Source organism: Arachis hypogaea, chromosome 16, assembly GCF_003086295.3.
Source record: "Arachis hypogaea cultivar Tifrunner chromosome 16, arahy.Tifrunner.gnm2.J5K5, whole genome shotgun sequence".
NCBI lineage: Eukaryota > Viridiplantae > Streptophyta > Magnoliopsida > Fabales > Fabaceae > Arachis > Arachis hypogaea.
This window is the reverse complement of record NC_092051.1, coordinates 51067861-51094092: the sequence shown is the minus strand read 5'-3', so window position 1 is coordinate 51094092 and position 26232 is coordinate 51067861. Positions and strand designations below refer to the sequence as shown.

Below are 26232 nucleotides of genomic sequence, written 5' to 3'. Positions count from 1 at the left end.
CTTCTTCTTCTTCTTCTATTCTTTCTTCTTTTGCTCGAGGGCGAGCAACATTCTAAGTTTGGTGTGGTAAAAGCATAGCTTTTTTGTTTTTTCCATAACCATTGATGGCACCTAAGGCCAGAGAAACCTCTAGAAAGAGGAAAGGGAAGACAAAAGCTTCCATCAAGGGTCTATAGCTCAGTGGTAGAACATTTGACTGCAAATCAAGAGATCCCTGAGATACCTCAGGGGATACATTTTCTTCCACACAATTATTGGAAGCAACTAAGGGTGGAACATCAAGAGCACTCCATCATCCTTCATGAAATAAGAGAAGATCAAAAAGCAAGGAAAGGAGGAGCAACAAAGACAAGGAAGAGACATAGAAGAGCTCAAGGACATCATTGGTTCCTCAAGAAGGAAACGCCACCATCACTAAGGTGGATTCATTCCTTGTTCTTATTTCTTCTGTTTTTCGTTTTCTATGTTATGTGCTTATCTATGTTTGTGTCTTCATTACATGATCATTAGTAGTTAGTAACTTTGTCTTAAAGTTATAAATGTCCTATGAATCCATCACCTCTCTTAAATGAAAAAAATGTTTTAATTCAAAAGAACAAGAAGTACATGAGTCTCGAATTTATCCTTGAACTTAGTTTAATTATATTGATGTGGTGACAATGCTTCTTGTTTTCTGAATGTATGCTTGAATAGTGTATATATCTTTTGAAGTTGTTATTTAAGAATGTTAAATATGTTGGCTCTTGAAAGAATGATGACTAGGAGACATGTTATTTGATAATCTGAAAAATCATAAAAATGATTCTTGAAGCAAGAAAAAGCAGCAAAGAACAAAGCTTGCAGAAAAAAAAATAGGCGAAAAAAAATAGAAAGAAAAAGAAAAAGCAAGCAGAAAAAGCCAAAAGCTCTTAAAACCAAGAGGCAAGAGCAAAAAGCCAAAAAGCCAATAACCCTTAAAACCAAAAGGCAAGGGCAAATAAAAAGGATCCCAAGGCTTTGAGCATCAGTGCATAGGAGGGCCTACAGGAATAAAATCCTGGCCTAAGCGGCTAAACCAAGCTGTCCCTAACCATGTGCTTGTGGCGTGTAGGTGTCAAGTGAAAACTTGAGACTGAGCGGTTAAAGTCAAGGTCCAAAACAAAAAAGAGTGTGCTTAAGAACCCTGGACACCTCTAATTGGGGACTTTAGCAAAGCTGAGTCACAATATGAAAAGGTTCACCCAATTATGTGTCTGTGGCATTTATGTATCCGGTGGTAATACTGGAAAACAAAGTGCTTAGGGCCACGGCCAAGACTCATAAAACAGCTGTGTTCAATAATCATCATACTGAACTAGGAGAATCAATAACACTATCTGAACTCTGAGTTCCTATAGATGCCAATCATTCTGAACCTCAATGGATAAAGTAAGATGCCAAAACTATTCAAGAGGCAAAAAGCTACAAGTCCCGCTCATCTGATTGGAGCTATGTTTCATTGATAGTTTGGAATTTATAGTATATTCTATTCTTTTTATCCTATTTTGATTTTCAGTTGCTTGGGGACAAGCAACAATTTAAGTTTGGTGTTGTGATGAGCGGATAATTTATACACTTTTTGGCATTGTTTTTAGTATATTTTTAGTAGAATCTAGTTACTTTTAGGGATGTTTTTAATAGATTTTATGTTAAATTCACATTTCTGGACTTTACTATGAGTTTGTGTGTTTTTCTATGATTTCAGGTATTTTCTTGCTGAAATTGAGGGACCTGAGCAAAAATCAGATTCAGAGGTTGAAGAAGGACTGCTAATGCTGTTGGATTCTGACCTCCCTGCACTCAAAGTGGATTTTCTGGAGCTACAAAACTCAAAATGGCGCGCTTCCAATTGTGTTGGAAAGTAGACATCCAGGGCTTTCCAGAAATATATAATAGTCCATACTTTACCCAAGTTTAGATGATGCAAACTGGCGTTCAACGCCAGCTCTCTGCCCAACTCTAGAGTTCAGCGCCAGAAATGGATCAAAAACCAGAGTTGAACGCCAGAAATGGATCCAAACCTGGCGTTCAACTCCACAAATGGCTTCTGCACGTGGAAAGTTAAAGTTCAGCCCAAGTACACACCAAGTGGGTCCCGGAAGTGGATTTATGCATCAATTACTTATTTCTGTAAACCCTAGTGACTAGTTTATTATAAATAGGACCTTTTGCTATTGTATTAGACATCTAGGAACGCATAGTTCTTAGACCATGGTGGCTGGCCTCTCGGCCATGCCTGGACCTTTCACTTATGTATTTTCAACGGTAGAGTTTCTACACTCCATAGATTAAGGTGTGGAGCTCTGCTGTTCCTCAAAGATTAATGCAAAGTACTACTGTTTTCTATTCAATTCATCTTATTTCGCTTCTAAGATATTCATTCGTACTTCAATCTGAATGCGATGAATGTGACAATCATCATCATTCCCTATGAACGCGTGCCTGACAACCACTTCCGTTCTACCTTCGACTGAATGAATATCTCTTAGATCTCTTAATCAGGATCTTCGTGGTGTAAGCTAGAATGATGGCGGCATTCAAGAGAATCCAAAAAGTCTAAACCTTGTCTGTGGTATTCCGAGTAGGATTCAATGATTGAATGACTGTGACGAGCTTCAAACTCGCGAGTGCTGGGCGTTAGTGACAGACGCAAAAGGAGGGTGAATCCTATTCCAGCATGATCGAGAACCGACAGATGATTAGCCGTGCTGTGACAGAGCATGTGAGCATATTTTTCACTGAGAGGAGGGGATGTAGCCACTGACAACGGTGATGCCCTTGCATAAAGCCAGCTATGGAAAGGAGTAAGACTCATTGGATGAAGATAGCAGGAAAGCAGAGGTTCAGAGGAATGAAAAGCATCTCCATTCGCTTATCTGAAATTCCTACCAATGACTTACATAAGTACCTCTATCCCTATTCTATTATTTATTATTCAAAAACATCATTATCAATTTATATCTGCCTAAATGAGATTTGCAAGGTGACCATAGCTTGCTTCATACCGACAATCTCCGTGGGATTCAACCCTTACTCACGTAAGGTATTACTTGGACGACCCAGTGCACTTGCTGGTTAGTTACACGGAGTTGTGAACTATGGTCTTGGCATCATGTTTTTGGCGCCATTACCAGGGAAAGAAAGAGCGATGAATTTTACATAATTAAAGTGTAATCACGATTCCGCGTACCAGTTGTGGCCTCCCAACACCAAACTTAGAGTTTGATAGTGGGGGCTCTGGTTGACTCTGTTCTGAGAGAAGCTTTTGATGCTTCCTCTCCTTGTTTATAGAAGGGTAACCTTGAGTTGTAAATACAAGGGAGTCCTCATTCAGTTGAAGGACTAATTCACCTCTGTCAACATCAATCACAGCTCTTGCTGTGGCTAGGAAAGGTCTTCCAAGGATAATGGATTCATCCTCATCCTTCCCAGTATCAAGGATTATGAAATCAGCAGGGATGTAAAGGCCTTCAACCTTTATTAACATGTCCTCTACTTGTCCATAAGCCTGTTTTCTTGAATTGTTTGCCATCTCTAATGAGATTTTAGTAGCTTGCACCCCATAGATTCCCAGTTTCTTTATTACAGAGAGGGGCATGAGGTTTATCCCTGAACCAAGGTCACACAGAGCCTTTTCAAAGATCATGTTGCCTATGGTACAAGGTATTACGAACTTTCCAGGATCCTGTTTCTTCTGAGGCAATGTCAGTTGATCCAGATCACTTAGTTCATTGGTGAACAAGGGAGGTTCATCTTCCCAAGTCTCAATACCAAATAATTTGTCGTTCAGCTTCATGATTGCACCAAGGTACTTGGTGACTTGCTCCTCAGTAACATCCTCATTCTCTTCAGAAGAGGAATACTCATCAGAGCTCATGAATGGCATAAGGAGGTTTAATAGAATCTCTATGGTCTCTGGATGAGCCTCAGATTCCTTTGGTTCCTCAGAGGGAAACTCCTTATTGATCACTGGACGTCCCAGGAGGTCTTCCTCCTTGGGATTCACGTCCTCTCCTTCCCTTACAGGTTCGGCCATGGTGATTAATTCAATGGCCTTGCACTCTCGTTTTGGATTTTCTTCTGTATTGCTTGGGAGAGTACTATGAGGGATTTCAGTGATCCTTTTACTCAGCTGGCCCACTTGTGCTTCCAAATTTCTAATGGAAGACCTTGTTTCATTCATGAAACTCACAGTGGCCTTAGATAGATCAGAGACTAAGTTTGCTAAATTAGAGGTATTTTGTTCAGAGTTCTCTGTCTGTTACTGAGTGGATGATGGAAAAGGCTTGCTGTTGCGAAACCTGTATCTTCCACCATTATTAAAGCCTTGTTGAGGCTTTTGTTGATCCTTCCATGAGAAATTTGGATGATTTCTCCATGATGAGTTATAGGTGTTTCCATAAGGTTCACCCATATAATTTACCTCTGCTATTGCAGGATTTTCAGGATCATAAGCTTCTTCTTCAGAAGATGCCTCTTGAGTACTGTTGGATGTAGCTTGCATTCCATTCAGACTCTGAGAGATCATATTGACTTGCTGAATCAATATTTTTTTCTAAGCCAATATGGCATTCAGAGTATCAATTTCAAGAACTCCCTTCTTCATAGGTGTCCCATTATTCACAGGATTCCTTTAAGTGTACATAAACTGGTTATTAGCAACCATGTCAATGAGTTCTTGAGCTTCTGCAGGCGTTTTCTTTAGGTGAATGGATCCACCTGCAGAGGTATCTAATGACATTTTAGCTAATTCAGACAAACCATCATAGAATATATCCAGGATGGTCCATTCTGAAAGCATGTCAGAAGAACACTTTTTGGTCAGTTCTTTGTATCTCTCCCAAGCTTCATAGAGGGATTCACCTTCTTTCTGTCTGAAGGTCTGAACATCCACTCTAAGCTTGCTCAGCTTTTGAGGAGGAAAGAACTTGGCTAAGAAAGCCTTGACCAGCTTGTCCCAAGAGTTCATGCTATCCTTAGGTTGAGAGTCCAACCATACTCTAGCTCTGTCTCTTACAGCAAAAGGGAAAAGCATGAGCCTGTAGACTTCAGGATCTTCTCTATTAGTCTTAACAGTATCACATATTTGCAAGAATTCAATTAAGAACTGAAAAGGATCTTCGGATGGAAGTCCATGAAACTTGCAGTTCTGCTGCATCAGAGAAACTAATTGAAGTTTCAGCTCAAAGTTGTTTGCTCCAATGGCAGGGATGGAGATGCTTCTTCCATGTAAACTGGAATTTGGTGCAGTAAAGTCACCAAGCATTCTCCTTGCATTATTGTTGTTGGGTTCGGCTGCCATCTCCTTTACTTGTTCGAAATTTTCAATGAGGTTGTCTCTGGAGTGTTGTAATTTAGCTTCTCTTAGTTTCCTTTTCAGAGTCCTTTCAGGTTCTGGATCAGCTTCAACAAGAATGCTTTTTTCCTTGTTCCTGCTCATAAGAAAGAGAAGAGAACAAGAAAAGAAGAGGAATCCTCTATGTCACAGTAAAGAGGTTCCTTATTGTTAGTAGAAGAAGAAAAAGAATAGGGGTGAAGAAGAATGAAGAATCCAAACACAAGGGTAAGGATAGGGGCAGTGATGTGAGATGAAGAGAAGTGTTAGTAGATGAATAAATAATTAGAAGGAGATGAGGGAGAAGGATTTTCGAAAATTATTTTTGAAAAAGGGTTAGTGATTTTTGAAAATAGTTTTTGAAAAAGGTTAGTAATTTTTGAAATTTTAAAATCAAAAGTTAAAATAATTAGTTAATTTAAAAAGAAATTTTGAAAAAGAGGAGAGATATTTTCGAAAATTAGAGAGAGAGTTAGTTAGGTAGTTTTGAAAAAGATAAGAAACAAACAAAAAGTTAGTTAGTTAGTTGAAACAAATTTGAAAATCAATTTTGAAAAGATAAGAAGATAGGAAGTTAGAAAAGATATTTTAAAATCAAATTTTGAAAAAGATAAGATAAGAAGATATTTTTGAAAAGATATGATTGAAATTAGTTTTTTGAAAAAAGATTTGATTTTTAAAATCACACTTAATGACTTGATTCACAAGAAATCACAAGATATGATTCTAGAACTCAAAGTTTGAATCTTTCTTAACAAGCAAGTAACAAACTTGAAATTTTTGAATCAAAACATTAATTGATGATGTTATTTTCGAAAATATGATGTAAAGATAAGAAAAAGATTTTTGAAAAATATTTTTAAAATTTTCGAAAATAACTAAGAAAAATGAAAAAGATTTGATTTTTGAAAAAGATTTTGAAAAAGATAGGATTTTTAAATTGAAAATTTTGATTTGACTCATGAAGATAACTAGATTTTTAAAATTTTTTTAAAAAGTCAAATCTAATTTTCGAAATTTTAAGAGAGAGAAAGGGAAAGATATTTTTTTGATTTTTGAATTTTTATGATGAGAGAGAAAAACACTAAAAATGCTCAATGCATGGAAATTTTAGATCAAAACAATGAATGCATGCAAGAATGCTATGAATGTCAAGATGAACACCAAGAACACTTTGAAGATCATGATGAACATCAAGAACATAATTTTGAAAATTTTTATATGCAAAGAAAACATGCAAGACACCAAACTTAGAAATCTTTCATGTTCAGACACTATGAATGCAAAAATGCATATGAAAAACAAGAAAAGACACAAAACATGAAGACATCAAGATCAAACAAGAAGATTTACTAAGAACAACTTGAAGATCATGAAGAACACTATGAATGCATGAATTTTTCGAAAAATGCAAGATGAACATGCAATTGACACCAAACTTTCAACTTGACTCAAGACTCAAATAAGAAATACAAAATATTTTTTTGATTTTTGATTTTATGAATTTTTTGTATTTTCTTTTAATTTTTTTCGAAAATCATTCTGAAAAAGAAAAATAAGGATTCTAAAATTTTTAATATGAATTCCAGGAATCTTATGCTCTTTAGTCTAAAGCTCCAATCAAAGGGTCAGGCATGGCTTAATAGCCAGCCAAGCTTTAGTATATAACATGAGAGTAATTCATTCAATTTTAAGCCAAAACCTCAGTCCAAAAGAATTTAGACATGGCTTTATAGCCAGACATACTTCATGAAACACTAGAATTCATTCTTAAAAATTCTGAAGAAAAATATATTTTTGAAAACTTTTTTTTTTCGAAAACAGATGAGAAATTTTTCAAAGTTTTTTTTTTGAAAAATTTTTGAAAATAAAACAAAAAGAAAATTACCTAATCTGAGCAACAAGATGAACCGTCAGTTGTCCAAACTCAAACAATCCCCGGCAACGGCGCCAAAAACTTTTAGGGATGAGCGGATAATTTATACGCTTTTTGGCATTGTTTTTAGTAGAATCTAGTTACTTTTAGGGATGTTTTCATTAGTTTTTATGTTAAATTCACATTTCTGGACTTTACTATGAGTTTGTGTGTTTTTCTGTGATTTCAGATATTTTCTGGCTGAAATTAAAGGACTTGAGCAAAAATCAGATTTAGAGGTTGAAAAAGGACTGCTGATGCTGTTGGATTCTGACCTCCCTGCACTCAAAGTGGATTTTCTGGAGCTACAGAACTCAAAATGGCGTGCTTCTAATTGTGTTGGAAAGTAGACATCCAGGGCGTTTCAGCAATATATAATATTCCATACTTTGAACGAGTTTAGATGACGTAAAAGGGCGTTGAACGCCAGTTCTACGCTGCTGTCTGGAGTTTAACGCCAAAAACAAGTCACAAACCAGAGTTGAACGCCAGAAATACGTTACAAACTGGCGTTCAACTCCAAGAATGACCTCTACACGTGTAACATTCAAGCTCAGCCCAAGCACACACCAAGTGGGCCCCGGAAGTGGATTTATGCATCAATTACTTACTTCTATAATTCCTAGTAGCTAGTTTATTATAAATAGGACTTTTTACTATTGTATTAGACATCTTGGGATTAGCTTTTGATCTTTTGATCATCCTAGGACGTTTTGTTCCTTGATCATGGGGGCTGGCCATTTGGCCACGCCTGGACCTTTCACTTATGTATTTTCAACGGTAGAGTTTCTACACTCCATAGATTAAGGTGTGGAGCTCTGCTGTTCCTCAAAGATTAATGCAAAGTACTACTGTTTTTCTATTCAATTCAACTTATTCCGCTTCTAAGATATTCATTCACACTTCAACCTGAATGTGATGAACGTGACAATCATCATCATTCCCTATGAACGCGTGCCTGACAACCACTTCCGTTCTACCTTAGATTGAATGAGTATCTCTTAGATCTCTTAATCAGAATCTTCGTGGTATAAGCTAGATTGATGGCGGCATTCATGATGGTCCGGTAAGTCTAAACCTTGTCTGTGGTATTCCGAGTAGGACTCTGGGATTGAATGACTGTGACGAACTTCAAACTCGCGAGTGCTGGGCGTAGTGACAGACGCAAAAGGAGGGTGAATCCTATTCCAGTATGATCGAGAACCTCAGATGATTAGCCGTGCCGTGACAGAGCATTTGGACCATTTTCACAAGAGGATGGGATGTAGCCATTGACAACGGTGATGCCCTTACAGAAAGCCAGCCATGGAAAGGAGTAAGACTGATTGGGTGAAGACAGCAAGAAAGCAGAGATTCAGAGGGACGAAAGCATCTCTATACGCTTATCTGAAATTCTCACCAATGAATTACATAAGTGTTTCTATCCTTATTTTCTATCTATTTATTATTTATGTTCGAAAACTCCATAACTATTTTATATCCGCCTGACTGAGATTTACAAGATGACCATAGCTTGCTTCATACTAACAATCTCCGTGGGATCGACCCTTACTCACGTAAGGTTTATTACTTGGACGATCCAGTGCACTTGCTGGTTAGTTGTATCAAAGTTGTGAATGAAAAACTATTTATTAAGACGTGCGTACAGAGTTTCTGGCGCCGTTACCTGAGATCATAATTTCGTGCACCAAGTTTTTGGCACCGTTGACGGGGATTGTTCGAGTTTGGACAACTAACGGTTCATCTTGTTGCTCAGATTGGGTAACTTTCTTTTCGTTTTCTTTTCAAAAAAAATTTTTTCAAAAACCTTTCAAAAATTTCTCATCTGTTTTCGAAAAAAATTTTAAAATAAAAATGTTTTCAAAAATATATTTTTTTTCAGAATTTTTAAGAATGAATTCTAGTGTTTCATGAAGCATGTTGAAACCTGGCTGGCTATAAAGCCATGTCTAAATTCTTTTGGACTGAGGTTTTGGCTTAAGATTGAATGAATTACTCTCATGTTACATACTAAAGCTTGGCTGGCTATTAAGCCATGCCTGACCCTTTGATTGGAGCTTTAGACTAAAGAGCATAAGATTCCTGGAATTCATATTAAAAATTTTGGAATCCTTATTTTTCTTTTTCATAATGATTTTCGAAAAAAATTAAAAGAAAATACAAAAAATTCATAAAATCAAAAAAATAAAAAATATTTTGTGTTTCTTGTTTGAGTCATGTGTCATGTTATAAGTTTGGTGTCAATTGCATATTCATCTTTCATTTTTCAAAAATTCATGCATTCAGAGTGTTCTTCATGATCTTCAAGTTGTTCTTAGTAAGTCTTCTTGTTTGATCTTGATGTTTTCATGTTTTGTGTCTTTTCTTGTTTTTCATGTGCATTTTTGAATTCATAGTGTCTAAACATGAAAGATTTCTAAGTTTGGTGTCTTGCATGTTTTCTTTGCATATAAAAATTTTCAAAAATAAGTCTTGATGTTCATCATGACATTCAAAGTGTTCTTGGTGTTCATCTTGACATTCATAGTGTTCTTGCATGCATTCATTGTTTTGATCTAAAAATTTTCATGCATTGCATCATTTTGTTGTTTTTCTCTGTCATCAAAAATAAAAAAAATATCTTTCCCTTTTTCTCTCTTAAAATTTCGAAAATTAGATTTGACTTTTTCAAAAATTTTTAAAAATCTAGTTGTTTCTATGAGTCAAATCAAATTTTCAATTTAAAAATCTTATCTTTTACAAAATCTTTTTCAAAAATCAAATCTTTTTCATTTTTCTTTTTTATTTTCGAAAATTATAAAAATATTTTTCAAAAATCTTTTTCTTACTTTTATCTCATAATTTTCGAAAATATCATCATCAATTAATGTTTTGATTCAAAAATTTCAAGTTTGTTACTTGTTAAGAAAGATTCAAACTTTGAGTTCTAGAATCATATCTTGTGATTTCTTTTGAATCAAGTCATTAATTGTGATTTTAAAAATCAAATCTTTTTCAAAACCAATTTCAATCATATCTTTTCAAAAATATCTTCTTATCTTATCTTTTTCAAAATTTGATTTCAAAATATCTTTTCTAACTTCTTATCTTCTTATCTTTTCAAAATTGATTTTCAAATTTGTTTCAACTAACTAACTAACTTTTTGTTTGTTTCTTATCTTTTTCAAAACTACCTAACTAACTCTCTCTCTAATTTTCGAAAATATCTCTCCTCTTTTTCAAAATTTCTTTTTAAATTAACTAATTATTTTAACTTTTGATTTTAAAATTTCGAAAATTACTAACCTTTTTCAAAAACTATTTTCAAAAATCACTAACCCTTTTTCAAAAATAATTTTCGAAAATCCTTCTCTCTCATCTCCTTCTAATTATTTATTCATCTACTAACACTTCTCTTCATCTAACATCACTGCCCCTATCCTTACCCTTGTGTTTGGATTCATCATTCTTCTTCAACCCTATTCCTTTTCTTCTTCTACTAACAATAAGGAACCTCTTTACTGTGACATAGAGGATTTCTCTTCTTTTCTTGTTCTCTTCTCTTTCTTATGAGCAGGAACAAGGAAAAAGGCATTCTTGTTGAAGTTGATCCAGAACCTGAAAGGACTCTGAAGAGGAAACTAAGAGAAGCTAAATTACAACAATCCAGAGACAACCTTATTGAAAATTTCGAACAAGTAAAGGAGATGGTAGCCGAACCCAACAACAATAATGCAAGGAGAATGCTTGGTGACTTTACTGCACCAAATTCCAATTTACATGGAAGAAGCATCTCCATCCCTACCATTGGAGCAAACAATTTTGAGCTTAAACCTCAAATAGTTTCTCTGATGCAACAAAACTACAAGTTTCATGGACTTCCATCTGAAGATCCTTTTCAGTTCTTAACTGAATTCTTGCAGATCTATGATACTGTTAAGACTAATGGAGTAGATCCTGAAGTCTACAGGCTCATGCTTTTCCCTTTTGCTGTAAGAGACAAAGCTAGAGTATGGTTGGACTCTCAACCTAAGGATAGCCTGAACTCTTGGGATAAGCTGGTCAAGGCTTTCTTAGCTAAGTTCTTTCCTCCTCAAAAGCTGAGTAAGCTTAGAGTGGATGTTCAGACCTTCAGACAGAAAGAAGGTGAATCCCTCTATGTAGCTTGGGAGAGATACAAAAGACTGACCAAAAAGTGTCGTTCTGACATGCTTTCAGAATGGACCATACTGGACATATTCTATGATGGTATGTCTGAATTAGCTAAAATGTCATTGGATACCTCTGCAGGTGGATCCATTCACCTAAAGAAAATGACTGCAGAAGCTCAAGAATTCATTGACATGGTTGCTAATAACCAGTTCATGTACACTTCTGAGAGGAATCCTGTGAGTAATGGGACGCCTATGAAGAAGGGAGTTCTTGAAATTGATACTCTGAATGCCATATTGTCTCAGAATAAAATATTGACTCAGCAAGTCAATATGATTTCTCAGAGTCTGAATGGAATGTAAGCTGCATCCAACAGTACTCAAGAGGCATCTTCTGAAGAAGAAGCTTATGATCCTGACAACCCTGCAATAGCAGAGGTAAATTACTTGGGTGAACCTTATGGAAACACCTATAATCCCTCATGGAGAAATCACCCAAATCTCTCATGGAAGGATCAATAAAAGCCTCAACAAGGCTTTAATAATGGTGGAAGAAACAGGTTTAGTAATAGCAACCCTTTTCCATCATCCACTCAGCAACAGACAGAGAACTCTGAACAAAATACCTCTAATTTAGCAAACTTAGTCTCTGATCTATCTAAGGCCACAGTGAGTTTCATGAATGAAACAAGGTCCTCCATTAGAAATTTGGAAGCACAAGTGGGCCAGCTGAGTAAAAGGGTCACTGAAATCCCTCCTAGTACTCTCCCAAGCAATACAGAAGAAAATCCAAAAGGAGAGTGTAAGGCCATTGAATTGATCACCATGGCCGAACCTGTAAGGGAAGGAGAGGACGTGAATCCCAAGGAGGAAGACCTCTTGGGACGTCCAGTGATCAATAAGGAGTTTCCCTCTGAGGAACCAAAGGAATCTGAGACTTATCTAGAGACTATAGAGATTCCATTAAACCTCCTTATGCCCTTCATGAGCTCTGATGAGTATTCCTCTTCTGAAGAGAATGAGGATGTTATCGAAGGGCAAGTCACCAAGTACCTTGGTGCAATCATGAAGCTGAATGCCAAATTATTTGGTATTGAGACATGGGAAGATGAACCTCCCTTGTTCACCAATGAACTAAGTGATCTGGATCAACTGACATTGTCTCAGAAGAAACAGGATCCTGGAAAGTTCGTAATACCTTGTACCATAGGCAACATGATCTTTGAAAAGGCTCTGTGTGACCTTGGTTCAGGGATAAACCTCATGCCCCTCTCTGTAATAGAGAAACTGGGAATCTATAGGGTGCAGGCTTCTAAAATCTCATTAGAGATGGTAGAAAATTCAAGAAAATAGGCTTATGGACAAGTAGAGGATGTGTTAGTAAAGGTTGAAGGCCTTTACATCCCTGCTGATTTCATAGTCCTAGATACTGGGAAGGATGAGGATGAATTCATCATCCTTGGAAGACCCTTCCTAGCCACAGCAAGAGCTGTGATTGATGTTGACAGAAGTGAATTAGTCCTTCAATTGAATGGGGACTCGCTTGTGTTTACAACTCAAGGTTATCCTTGTGTAAACATGGAGAGGAAGCATAAAAAGCTTCTCTCAGAACAGAGTCAACCAGAGCCCCCACTGTCAAACTCTAAGTTTGGTGTTGGGAGGTCACAACCAAACTCTAAGTTTGGTGTTGAACTCCCATATCCAAACTCTAAGTTTGGTGTTGGGAAGTCTCAACAATGCTCTGAACATCTGTGAGGCTCCATGAGAGCCCACTGTCAAGCTATTGACATTAAAGAAGCGCTTGATGGGAGGCAACCCAATTTTTATTTATCTAATTATATTTTTCTTGTTCTTTCATGTTTTATTAGGTTCATGATCATGTGGAGTTACAAAATAAATATAAAAATTGAAAACGGAATCAAAAACAGCAGAAGAAAAATCACACCCTGGAGGTGCCTTACTGGCGTTTAAAAACTTGGTGCACGAAATTGTGATCATCAATGGCGCCATCAACATGGTACGCTCAATTGTAATCTCAACTTTTTATCACAACTTCGATACAACTAACCTGCAAGTGCACTGGGTCGTCCAAGTAATAAACCTTAGGTGAGTAAGGGTCGATCCCACGGAGATTGTTAGTATGAAGCAAGCTATGGTCACCTTGTAAATCTCAGTCAGGCGGATATCAAAAGGTTATGGAGTTTTCGAAATTAAATAATAAGTAAACATAAAATAAGGATAGAAACACTTATGTAATTCATTGCTGAGAATTTAAGATAAGTGTATAGAGATGCTTTCGTTCCTCTGAATCTCTGCTTTCCTACTGTCTTCATCCAATCAGTCTTACTCCTTTCCATGGCTGGCTTTATGTAAGGACATCACCGTTGTCAATGGCTACTTTTAATCCTCTCTGGAAAATGGTCCGATGCGCTGTCACTACATGGCTAATCGTCTGGAGGCATCACCCTTGTCAATGGCTGCATCTTATCCTCTTGTGAAAATGGTCCAAATGCTCTGTCACAGCACGACTAATCATCTGAGGTTCTCGATCATACTGGAATAGGATTCACCCTCCTTTTGCGTCTGTCACTACGCCCAGCACTCGCGAGTTTGAAGCTCGTCACAGTCATTCAATCCCTGAATCCTACTCGGAATACCACAGACAAGGTTTAGACTTTCCGGATTCTCATGAATGCCGCCATCAATCTAGCTTACACCACGAAGATTCTGATTAAGAGATCTAAGAGATACTCATTCAATCTAAGGTAGAACGGAAGTGGTTGTCAGGCACGCGTTCATAGGGAATGATGATGATTGTCACGTTCATTACATTCAGGTTGAAGTGCGAATGAATATCTTAGAAGCGGAATAAGTTGAATTGAATAGAAAAACAGTAGTACTTTGCATTAATCTTTGAGGAACAGCAGAGCTCCACACCTTAATCTATGGAGTGTAGAAACTCTACCGTTGAAAATACATAAGTGAAAGGTCCAGGCATGGCCGAATGGCCAGCCCCCATGATCTAAGAACAAAACGTCCTAGGATGATCAAAAGATCAAAAGCTAATCCCAAGATGTCTAATACAATAGTAAAATGTCCTATTTATAATAAACTAGCTACTAGGGTTTACAGAACTAAGTAATTGATGCATAAATCCACTTCCGGGGTCCACTTGGTGTGTGCCTGGGATGAGCTTGAATGTTACACGTGTAGAGGTCATTCTTGGAGTTGAACACCAGTTTGTAACGTATTTCTGGCGTTCAACTCTGGTTTGTGACTTGTTTCTGGCGTTTATCCAGACAGCAGCGTAGAACTGGCGTTCAACGCCCTTTTACGTCATCTAAACTCGTTCAAAGTATGGACTATTATACATTGCTGGAAAGCCCTGGATGTCTACTTTCCAACACATTTGGAAGCGCGCCATTTTGAGTTCTTTAGCTACAGAATATCAACTTTGAGAGCAGGGAGGTCAGAATCCAACAGCATCAGCAGTCCTTCTTCAACCTCTGAATCTGATTTTTGCTCAAGTCCTTCAATTTCAGCCAGAAAATACCTGAAATCACAGAAAAATACACAAACTCATAGTAAATTCCAGAAATGTGAATTTAACATAAAAACTAATGAAAACATCCCTAAAAGTAACTAGATTCTACTAAAAACATACTAAAAACAATGCCAAAAAGCGTATAAATTATCCGCTCATCACAACACCAAACTTAAATTGTTGCTTGTCCCCAACCAACTGAAAATCAAATAGGATAAAAAGAAGAAAATATACTATAAATTCCAAACTATCAATGAAACATAGCTCCAATTAAATGAGCGGGACTTGTAGCTTTTTGCCTCTTGAATAGTTTTGGCATCTCACTTTATCCATTGAAGTTCAGAATGATTGGCATCTATAGGAACTCAGAGTTCAGATAGTGTTATTGATTCTCCTAGTTCAGTATGATGATTCTTGAACACAGCTATTTTATGAGTCTTGGTCGTGGCCCTAAGCACTTTGTTTTCCAGTATTACCACCGGATACATAAATGCCACAGACACATAATTAGGTGAACCTTTTCAGATTGTGACTCAGCTTTGCTAAAGTCCCCAATTAGAGGTGTCCAGGGTTCTTAAGCACACTCTTCTTTTGCTTTGGACCTTGACTTTAACCGCTCAGTCTCAAGTTTTCACTTGACACCTTCACGCCACAAGCACATGGTTAGGGACAGCTTGGTTTAGCCGCTTAGGCCAGGATTTTATTCCTTTAGGCCCTCCTATCCACTGATGCTCAAAGCCTTGGGATCCTTTTTATTACCCTTGCCTTTTGTTTTAAGGGCTATTGGCTTTTTTCTTGCTCTTGCCTCTTGGTTTTAAGAGCTTTGGCTTTTTCTGCTTGCTTTTTCTCTCTTTTTTTTTTCTATTTCTTTCGCCTTTTTTTTTCTGCAAGCTTTGTTCTTTACTGCTTTTTGTTGCTTCAAGAATCATTTTTATGATTTTTCGGATTATCAAATAACATGTCTCCTTGTCATCATTCTTTCAAGAGCCAACATATTTAACATTCTTAAACAACAACTTCAAAAGACATAAGCACTGTTCAAGCATACATTCAGAAAACAAGAAGCATTGTCACCACATCAATATAATTAAACTAAGTTCAATGATAAGTTCGAAACTCATGTACTTCTTGTTCTTTTGAATTAAAACAGTTTTCATTTAAGAGAGGTGATGGATTCATAGGACATTCATAACTTTAAGACAAAGTTACTAAATACTAATGATCATGTAATGAAGAAACAAACATAGATAAGCACTTAACATAGAGAAAACGAAAAATAGAGAAAGTAAGAACAAGGAATGAGTCCACCTTAGTGATGGGTGTGTTTCCTTCTTGAGGAACCAATGATGTCCTTGAGCTCTTCTATGTCTCTTCCTTGTCTTTGTTGCTCCTCCCTCATTGCTTTTTGATCTTCTCTTATTTCATGAAGGATGATGGAGTGCTCTTGATGTTCCACCCTTAATTGTCCCATGTTGGAACTTAATTCTCCTAGGGAGGTGTAGATTTGCTCCCAATAGTTTTGTGGAGGAAAATGCATTTGAGGCATCTCCGGGATCTCATGGTGATGAGCTTCGTGCGCCTCTTGAGATCCATGAATGGGCTCTCTTGCTTGCTCCATCCTTTTCTTAGAGATGGGCTTCTCTTCATCAATGGGAATGTCTCCTTCTATGAAAGCTCCAACTGAGTAACATAGATGGCAAATGTGGTGAGGAAAGGCTAACCTTGCCATAGTGGAGGACTTGTCAGCCACCTTGTAGAATTCTTGAGGTATAATCTCATGAACCTCCACCTCTTCTCCAATCATGATGCTATAGATCATGATGGCCCGGTCTATAGTAATTTTAGACCGGTTGCTAGTAGGAATGATTGAGCGTTGAATGAACTCCAACCATCCTCTAGCTATAGGCTTAAGGTCCAGTCTTCTTAATTGAACTGGCTTGCCTTTGGAGTCAATCTTCCATTGAGCTCCTTCCACACATATGTCCATGAGGACTTGGTCCAACCTTTGATTAAAGTGGACCCTTCTAGTGTAGGGGCGTGCATCTCCTTGCATCATAGGCAAGTTAAACGCCAACCTCACATTTTTCGGACTAAAATCTAAGTATTTCCCCCGAACCATGGTGAGATGATTCTTTGGGTCCGGGTTCTTACTTTGATCATGGCTCCTAGTGATCCATGCATTGGCATAGAACTCTTGAATCATTAGGATGCCGACTTGTTGGATGGGTTTTGTTAGAACTTCCCAACTTCTTCTTTGGATTTCATGTCGGATCTCTGGATACTCATTCTTCTTGAGCTTGAAAGGGACCTCAGGGATCACCTTCCTCTTGGCCACAACATCATAGAAGTGGTCTTGATGAGCTTTGGAGATGAATCTTTCCATCTCCCATGACTCGGAGGTGGAAGCTTTTGTCTTCCCTTTCCCTTTTCTAGAGGATTCTCCGGTCTTAGGTGCCATCAATGGTAATGGAAAAACAAAAAGCTTATGCTTTTGCCACACCAAACTTAGAATATTGCTCGCCCTCGAGCGAGAGAAGAAAGAAAAGATGAAGAAGAAGAAGAAAATATGGAGAAGAGGGGGAGAGGTGTATTCAGCCAAGAAGAGAAGAGAGGGTTGTGTTGTGTGAAAATGAGGAAGAATGGAGGGCTTTATATAGGGAAGAGAGGGGGGGTTAGGTTTGGCCATTTAGGGTGGGTTGGGTGGGAAATTGATTTTGAATTTTGAAGGTAGGTGGAGTTTATGAGGTAGGTTTATGGGGAATAGTGGATGGATGTGAGTGGTGAAGTGGTGATAGGGAAGAGAGATCGAGGTGATTGGTGAAGAGTTTTGGAGAAGAGTGTTTATGGGATTGTGTGAAAGAAGGGTGAGAAGAAGTGAGTGGAGGTAGGTGGGGATCCTGTGGGGTCCACAGATCTTGAGGTGTTCAAGGATTTACAACCTTGCACCAAATTAGGCATGCAAAATGCCCTTGCACATAACTCTGGGCGTTCAGCGCCAGATTGGTGCTTGTTCTCGGCGTTGAACGCTCATTTGTTGCCCATTTCTGGCGTTGAACGCCAGACCATGCTTGTTCTGGGCGTTCACCGCCAGCTCTTCTCCAGGGTGCAATTCTGGCGTTCAAACGCCCAGATGCTGCCCATTTTGGGTGTTCAGCGCCAGAACCATGCTCTGTTCTGGCGTTGAACGCCAGCCAGATGCTTCTTACTGGCGTTTAAACGCCAGTAAGGCTTTCCTCCAGGGTGTGATTTTTCTTCTGCTGTTTTTGATTCCGTTTTCAATTTTTATATTTATTTTGTGACTCCACATGATCATGAACCTAATAAAACATGAAAGAACAAGAAAAATATAATTAGATAAATAAAAATTGGGTTGCCTCCAAACAAGCGCTTCTTTAATGTCAATAGCTTGACAGTGGGCTCTCATGGAGCCTCACAGATGTTCATAGCATTGTTGAGACTTCCCAACACCAAACTTAGAGTTTGATAGTGGGGGCTCTGGTTGACTTTGTTCTGAGAGAAGCTTTTGATGCTTCCTCTCCTTGTTTACAGAAGGGTAACCTTGAGTTGTAAACACAAGGGAGTCCTCATTCAATTGAAGGACTAATTCACCTCTGTCAACATCAATCACAGCTCTTGCTGTGGCTAGGAAAGGTCTTCCAAGGATAATGGATTCATCCCCATCCTTCCCAGTATCAAGGATTATGAAATCAGCAGGGATGTAAAGGCCTTCAACCTTTACTAACATGTCCTCTACTTGTCCATAAGCCTGTTTTCTTGAATTGTCTGCCATCTCTAATGAGATTTTAGTAGCTTGCACCCCATAGATTCCCAGTTTCTCTATTACAGAGAGGGGCATGAGGTTTATCCCTGAACCAAGGTCACACAGAGCCTTTTCAAAGATCATGTTGCCTTTGGTACAAGGTATTACGAACTTTCCAGGATCCTGTTTCTTCTGAGGCAATGTCAGTTGATCCAGATCACTTAGTTCATTGGTGAACAAGGGAGGTTCATCTTCCCAAGTCTCAATACCAAATAATTTGTCGTTCAGCTTCATGATTGCACCAAGGTACTTGGTGACTTGCTCCTCAGTAACATCCTCATTCTCTTCAGAAGAGGAATACTCATCAGAGCTCATGAATGGCATAAGGAGGTTTAATGGAATCTCTATGGTCTCTGGATGAGCGTCAGATTCCTTTGGTTCCTCAGAGGAAAACTCCTTATTGATCACTGGACGTCCCAGGAGGTCTTCCTCCTTGGGATTCACGTCCTCTCCTTCCCTTACAGGTTCGGCCATGGTGATTAATTCAATGGCCTTGCACTCTCGTTTTGGATTTTCTTCTGTATTGCTTGGGAGAGTACTAGGAGGGATTTCAGTGATCTTTTTACTCAGCTGGCCCACTTGTGCTTCCAAATTTCTAATGGAAGACCTTGTTTCATTCATGAAACTCACAGTGGCCTTAGATAGATCAGAGACTAAGTTTGCTAAATTAGAGGTATTTTGTTCAGAGTTCTCTGTCTGTTGCTGAGTGGATGATGGAAAAGGCTTGCTGTTGCTAAACCTGTATCTTCCACCATTATTAAAGCCTTGTTGAGGCTTTTGTTGATCCTTCCATGAGAAATTTGGATGATTTCTCCATGATGAGTTATAGGTGTTTCCATAAGGTTCACCCATATAATTTACCTCTGCTATTGCAGGATTTTCAGGATCATAAGCTTCTTCTTCAGAAGATGCCTCTTGAGTACTGTTGGATGCAACTTGCATTCCATTCAGACTCTGAGAGATCATATTGACTTGCTGAGTCAATATTTTTTTCTAAGCCAATATGGCATTCAGAGTATCAATTTCAAGAACTCCCTTCTTCATAGGCCTCCCATTATTCACAGGATTCCTTTAAGAAGTGTACATGATCTGGTTATTAGCAACCATGTCAATGAGTTCTTGAGCTTCTGCAGGCGTTTTCTTTAGGTGAATGGATCCACCTGCAGAGGTATCCAATGACATTTTAGCTAATTCAGACAAACCATCATAGAATATATCCAGGATGGTCCATTCTGAAAGCATGTCAGAAGGACACTTTTTGGTCAGTTCTTTGTATCTCTCCCAAGCTTCATAGAGGGATTCACCTTCTTTTTGTCTGAAGGTCTGAACATCCACTCTAAGCTTGCTCAGCTTTTGAGGAGGAAAGAACTTGGCTAAGAAAGCCTTGACCAGCTTGTCCCAAGAGTTCAGGCTATCCTTAGGTTGAGAGTCCAACCATACTCTAGCTCTGTCTCTTACAGCAAAAGGGAAAAGCATGAGCCTGTAGACTTCAGGATCTACTCTATTAGTCTTAACAGTATCACATATCTGCAAGAATTCAATTAAGAACTGAAAAGGATCTTCGGATGGAAGTCCATGAAACTTGCAGTTCTGCTGCATCAGAGAAACTAATTGAAGTTTCAGCTCAAAGTTGTTTGCTCCATTGGCAGGGATGGAGATGCTTTTTCCATGTAAACTGGAATTTGGTGCAGTAAAGTCACCAAGCATTCTCCTTACATTATTGTTGTTGGGTTTGGCTGCCATCTCCTTTACTTGTTCGAAATTTTCAATGAGGTTGTCTCTGGAGTGTTGTAATTTAGCTTCTCTTAGTTTTCTTTTCAGAGTCCTTTCAGGTTCTGGATCAGCTTCAACAAGAATGCTTTTTTCCTTGTTCCTGCTCATAAGAAAGAGAAGAGAACAAGAAAAGAAGAGGAATCCTCTATGTCACAGTAAAGAGGTTCCTTGTTGTTAGTAGAAGAAGAAAAAGAATAGGAGTGAAGAAGAATGAAGAATCCAAACATAAGGGTAAGGATAGGGGCAGTGATGTGAGATGAAGAGAAGTGTTAGTAGATGAATAAATAATTAGAAGGAGATGAGGGAGAAGGATTTTCGAAAATTATTTTTGAAAAAGGGTTAGTGATTTTTGAAAATAGTTTTTGAAAAAGGTTAGTAATTTTTGAAATTTTAAAATCAAAAGTTAAAATAATTAGTTAATTTAAAAAGAAATTTTGAAAAAGAGGAGAGATATTTTCGAAAATTAGAGAGAGAGTTAGTTAGGTAGTTTTGAAAAAGATAAGAAACAAACAAAAAGTTAGTTAGTTAGTTGAAACAAATTTGAAAATCAATTTTGAAAAGATAAGAAGATAGGAAGTTAGAAAAGATATTTTAAAATCAAATTTTGAAAAAGATAAGATAAGAAGATATTTTTGAAAAGATATGATTGAAATTAGTTTTTTGAAAAAAGATTTGATTTTTAAAATCACACTTAATGACTTGATTCACAAGAAATCACAAGATATGATTCTAGAACTCAAAGTTTGAATCTTTCTTAACAAGCAAGTAACAAACTTGAAATTTTTGAATCAATACATTAATTGATGATGTTATTTTCGAAAATATGATGTAAAGATAAGAAAAAGATTTTTGAAAAATATTTTTAAAATTTTCGAAAATAACTAAGAAAAATGAAAAAGATTTGATTTTTGAAAAAGATTTTGTAAAAGATAGGATTTTTAAATTGAAAATTTTGATTTGACTCATGAAGATAACTAGATTTTTAAAAATTTTTGAAAAAGTCAAATCTAATTTTCGAAATTTTAAGAGAGAGAAAGGGAAAGATATTTTTTTGATTTTTGAATTTTTATGATGAGAGAGAAAAACACTAAAAATGCTCAATGCATGGAAATTTTAGATCAAAACAATGAATGCATGCAAGAATGCTATGAATGTCAAGATGAACACCAAGAACCCTTTGAAGATCATGATGACATCAAGAACATATTTTTGAAAATTTTTATATGCAAAGAAACATGCAAGACACCAAACTTAGAAATCTTTCATGTTCAGACACTATGAATGCAAAAATGCATATGAAAAACAAGAAAAGACACAAAACATGAAGACATCAAGATCAAACAAGAAGACTTACCAAGAACAACTTGAAGATCATGAAGAACACTATGAATGCATGAATTTTTCGAAAAATGCAAGATGAACATGCAATTGACACCAAACTTTCAACTTGACTCAAGACTCAAATAAGAAATACAAAATATTTTTTTGATTTTTGATTTTATGAATTTTTTGTATTTTCTTTTAATTTTTTTCGAAAATCATTCTGAAAAAGAAAAATAAGGATTCCAAAATTTTTAATATGAATTCCAGGAATCTTATGCTCTTTAGTCTAAAGCTCCAATCAAAGGGTCAGTCATGGCTTAATAGCCAGCCAAGCTTTAGTATGTAACATGAGAGTAATTCATTCAATTTTAAGCCAAAACCTCAGTCCAAAAGAATTTAGACATGGCTTTATAGCCAGACATACTTCATGAAACACTAGAATTCATTCTTAAAAATTCTGAAGAAAAATATATTTTTGAAAATATTTTTTTTCGAAAATAGATGAGAAATTTTTGAAAGTTTTTTTTTGAAAAATTTTTGAAAATAAAACAAAAAGAAAATTACCTAATCTGAGCAACAAGATGAACCGTCAGTTGTCCAAACTCAAACAATCCCCGGCAACGGCGCCAAAAACTTTTAGGGATGAGCGGATAATTTATACGCTTTTTGGCATTGTTTTTAGTAGAATCTAGTTACTTTTAGGGATGTTTTCATTAGTTTTTATGTTAAATTTACATTTCTGGACTTTACTATAAGTTTGTGTGTTTTTCTGTGATTTCAGGTATTTTCTGGCTGAAATTGAAGGACTTGAGCAAAAATCAGATTTAGAGGTTGAAGAAGGACTGCTGATGCTGTTGGATTCTGACCTCGCTGCACTCAAAGTGGATTTTCTGGATCTACAGAACTCAAAATGGCTCGCTTCCAATTGTGTTGGAAAGTAGACATCCAGGGCTTTTCATCAATATATAATAGTCCATACTTTGAACGAGTTTAGATGACGTAAAAGGGCGTTGAACGCCAGTTCTACGCTGCTGTCTGGAGTTAAACGCCAAAAACAAGTCACAAACCAGAGTTGAACGCCAGAAATACGTTACAAACTGGCGTTCAACTCCAAGAATGACCTCTACACGTGTAACATTCAAGCTCAGCCCAAGCACACACCAAGTGGGCCCCGGAAGTGGATTTATGCATCAATTACTTACTTCTATAAACCCTAGTAGCTAGTTTATTATAAATAGGACTTTTTACTATTGTATTAGACATCTTGGGATTAGCTTTTGATCTTTTGATCATCCTAGGACGTTTTGTTCTTTGATCATGGGGGCTGGCCATTTGGCCATGCCTGGACCTTTCACTTATGTATTTTCAAAGGTAGAGTTTCTACACTCCATAGATTAAGGTGTGGAGCTCTGCTGTTCCTCAAAGATTAATGCAAAGTACTACTGTTTTTCTATTCAATTCAACTTATTCCGCTTCTAAGATATTCATTCGCACTTCAACCTGAATGTGATGAACGTGACAATTGATGTGTATTTTCGGAAAACGAATTCCAAACACACAACTCACCGGCAAGTGTACCGGGTCGCATCAAGTAATAATAACTCACAAGAGTGAGGTCAATCCCACAGGGATTGAAGGATTGAACAATTTTAGTTTAGTGGTTGATTGATTTAGTCAAGCGAATCAAGTTTGGTTGAGTGATTTGTGCTTTGCAAAAATTTAAATTGCTTGAAATATAAAGGGAGAGGGGTAAAGTGCAGTAAATTAAAGAGCAGAAAAGTAAAGAATCAGATTCTTAAAGTGCAAGTAATATAAATTGCAGAAACTTAGATTACAAGAAATGTAAATGGCTGAAGCTTAAAGTGCAAGAAATGTAAATTGCTTGAATCATAAAAGGAATTGGGAATTGGGATTGCAGAATCTGAACAAGAACAACTAAATTGCATTAAACATAAAATAGAAAATCTAAGTGCAGTGAAGTGGATCTTATCAGAAAAGTAAAATGACTTGAAGAATTTAAAAGCAGGAAAGCAGTGCTTAAGTTGCAGTAATTCTAAAAGGTGTTGAAGATCTCAGGAGTGGAAGAGACTAGATAACAAGTCTAGATCTCAAATCCTTCCTTGATCCAACAAGAGAAATTGCAAAAGAAGTAAAGAAAAGTAAATTGCAGAAGCAAAGTAGGTGAAGAAGCAGTGAACAGAAATTCAAATTCAATTATGCAGAAAGAAAATAAACAAGGGATCTCAAGGTGAGATTGAAACAGAATTTCTTCAATTCTCCACCCAAGATCCAAAGCAAGAAAAGTAAAGAGTGCTTCTAGCAAGGAACCAAGAAGAAGAGAGATCAATTCTCCTTCCAAGTTCTCTCAGAAAGTCCAAAAGCTCCCAATTAAAATGCAAGTAAAAAGGAAAATTTAAAATGAAGTCTCTAGGTTCTAAGGTAAAAGAAAAAGGTAAAAGTTCAGTCCTAATTACATCCAACTAACTCCTATTTATACACTTTCTATTCTTGGATATTGGAATTTGGGTGGGCTTTTGATTTGGTGAAGGAATGAAGTAAGTTAGAATTTTAAATTTCAATTTCAGCCCAAAATGCATCTCCCAGGGGAATGCTTAGCTCACTTTGTGAGCTGAGCTTTGTGCCTTGCATAGCGTGTCTTGTTGGTTGGGAAGCATCAGGGGAGAGCTCAGCTCACTTTGTGAGCTGAGCGCTAGTGTCTTGGTGCCACTTTTGTGTGCGCCTTGTGCTGCCAGGACCGTGTCGACTCTGCGCGCTTCATGCACCAAGGGCCTTGTCAATTTGTTGCGTGCCTCACTTCTTGGCCGTGTCAAGATGTGCCCCCATGCATCAAGGAGTAGCGCTCAGCTCACTTTGTGAGCTGAGCTTTGGTGCATCCAAGGAAGGGTCCTTGGTTCGAAACCCATGGGAAGCATGCACTACCTTTTTTCTTGGTTGCCTTGCTTCCTTGCTTCCTCAAGGTGTGGGGTTCGATCCTTGGGGAGTGTATTTGGCCAATTTTGGCTTATTTTTCCATGTGAGTAGCGCCTCCCCTCTTCCCTTTGGTCATGGGTTCAAGTCTTGGAGGATGCATTTGCAAAACATTTTCCTTGAATTTTTCCTCTAGCGCTCTCGATAATGCTCACTTAGTGAGCTGAGCTTGGTTCCTCATTTCCTTATTTCTTGGCCTTGTGTTGTGCTCCTTGATCTCCTGGAAGCAAGTGTAGCGCTCACTTAGTGAGCTTTGGAGAGAGCTTCATGGTTTGTTGCACCACACTTCCTCCTTTCTTGGCCACACTTCCTCTTCCTTGAACCACGCTTCTTAGGCCACGCTTTCTTCTTTTCTTCTTTTCTTCACCTACAATTAATCAAAACAACCAATCAAAGTATCACCAAATTCACAAGGTCTATTAATCATTAAAAATCAATTAGATTTAGCTTAAACCTCATGATTTAGCATCAATTTCATGGTGGTTGTTTGATTCAAAGAAGTCATGCATTTTCATTCCAAATTACTTACTTAGAGTGCAAGAAAGTGCATAAAACCAAATGAAAAATAAAGAAAAAGGCTAGTAAAACTAGGCTACGATGACTTGTCATCAACAATCATCATCATTCCCTATGAACGCGTGCCTGACAACCACTTCCGTTCTACCTTAGATTGAATGAGTATCTCTTAGATCTCTTAATCAGAATCTTCGTGGTATAAGCTAGATTGATTGCGGCATTCATGAGGGTCCGGAAAGTCTAAACCTTGTCTGTGGTATTCCGAGTAGGACTCTGGGATTGAATGACTATGACGAACTTCAAACTCGCGAGTGCTGGGCGTAGTGACAGACGCAAAAGGAGGGTGAATCCTATTCCAGTATGATCGAGATGAAAGATTTCTAAGTTTGGTGTCTTGCATGTTTTCTTTGCATATAAAAATTTTCAAAAATAAGTCTTGATGTTCATCATGACATTCAAAGTGTTCTTGGTGTTCATCTTGACATTCATAGTGTTCTTGCATGCATTCATTGTTTTGATCTAAAAATTTTCATGCATTGCATCATTTTGTTGTTTTTCTCTGTCATCAAAAATAAAAAAAATATATCTTTCCCTTTTTCTCTCTTAAAATTTTGAAAATTAGATTTGACTTTTTCAAAAATTTTTAAAAATCTAGTTGTTTCTATGAGTCAAATCAAATTTTCAATTTAAAAATCTTATCTTTTTCAAAATCTTTTTCAAAAATCAAATCTTTTTTATTTTTCTTTTTTATTTTTGAAAATTATAAAAATATTTTTCAAAAATCTTTTTCTTACTTTTATCTCATAATTTTCGAAAATATCATCATCAATTAATGTTTTGATTCAAAAATTTCAAGTTTGTTACTTGTTA

The 26232-nt window shown here is 37.1% G+C and overlaps 2 non-coding genes across 2 annotated transcripts; both read left to right on the top strand.

Moving 5' to 3' along the window:
* The first annotated feature begins 4813 nt into the window (after positions 1–4813).
* On the top strand, positions 4814–4921 carry LOC112761307 (small nucleolar RNA R71). Its single transcript, XR_003181707.1, has one exon. It is a non-coding gene; the product is annotated as a small nucleolar RNA R71 (small nucleolar RNA).
* A 15077-nt stretch (positions 4922–19998) lies between these two features.
* On the top strand, positions 19999–20106 carry LOC112760525 (small nucleolar RNA R71). The gene has a single exon (XR_003180961.1). It is a non-coding gene; the product is annotated as a small nucleolar RNA R71 (small nucleolar RNA).
* Positions 20107–26232: the final 6126 nt, after the last annotated feature.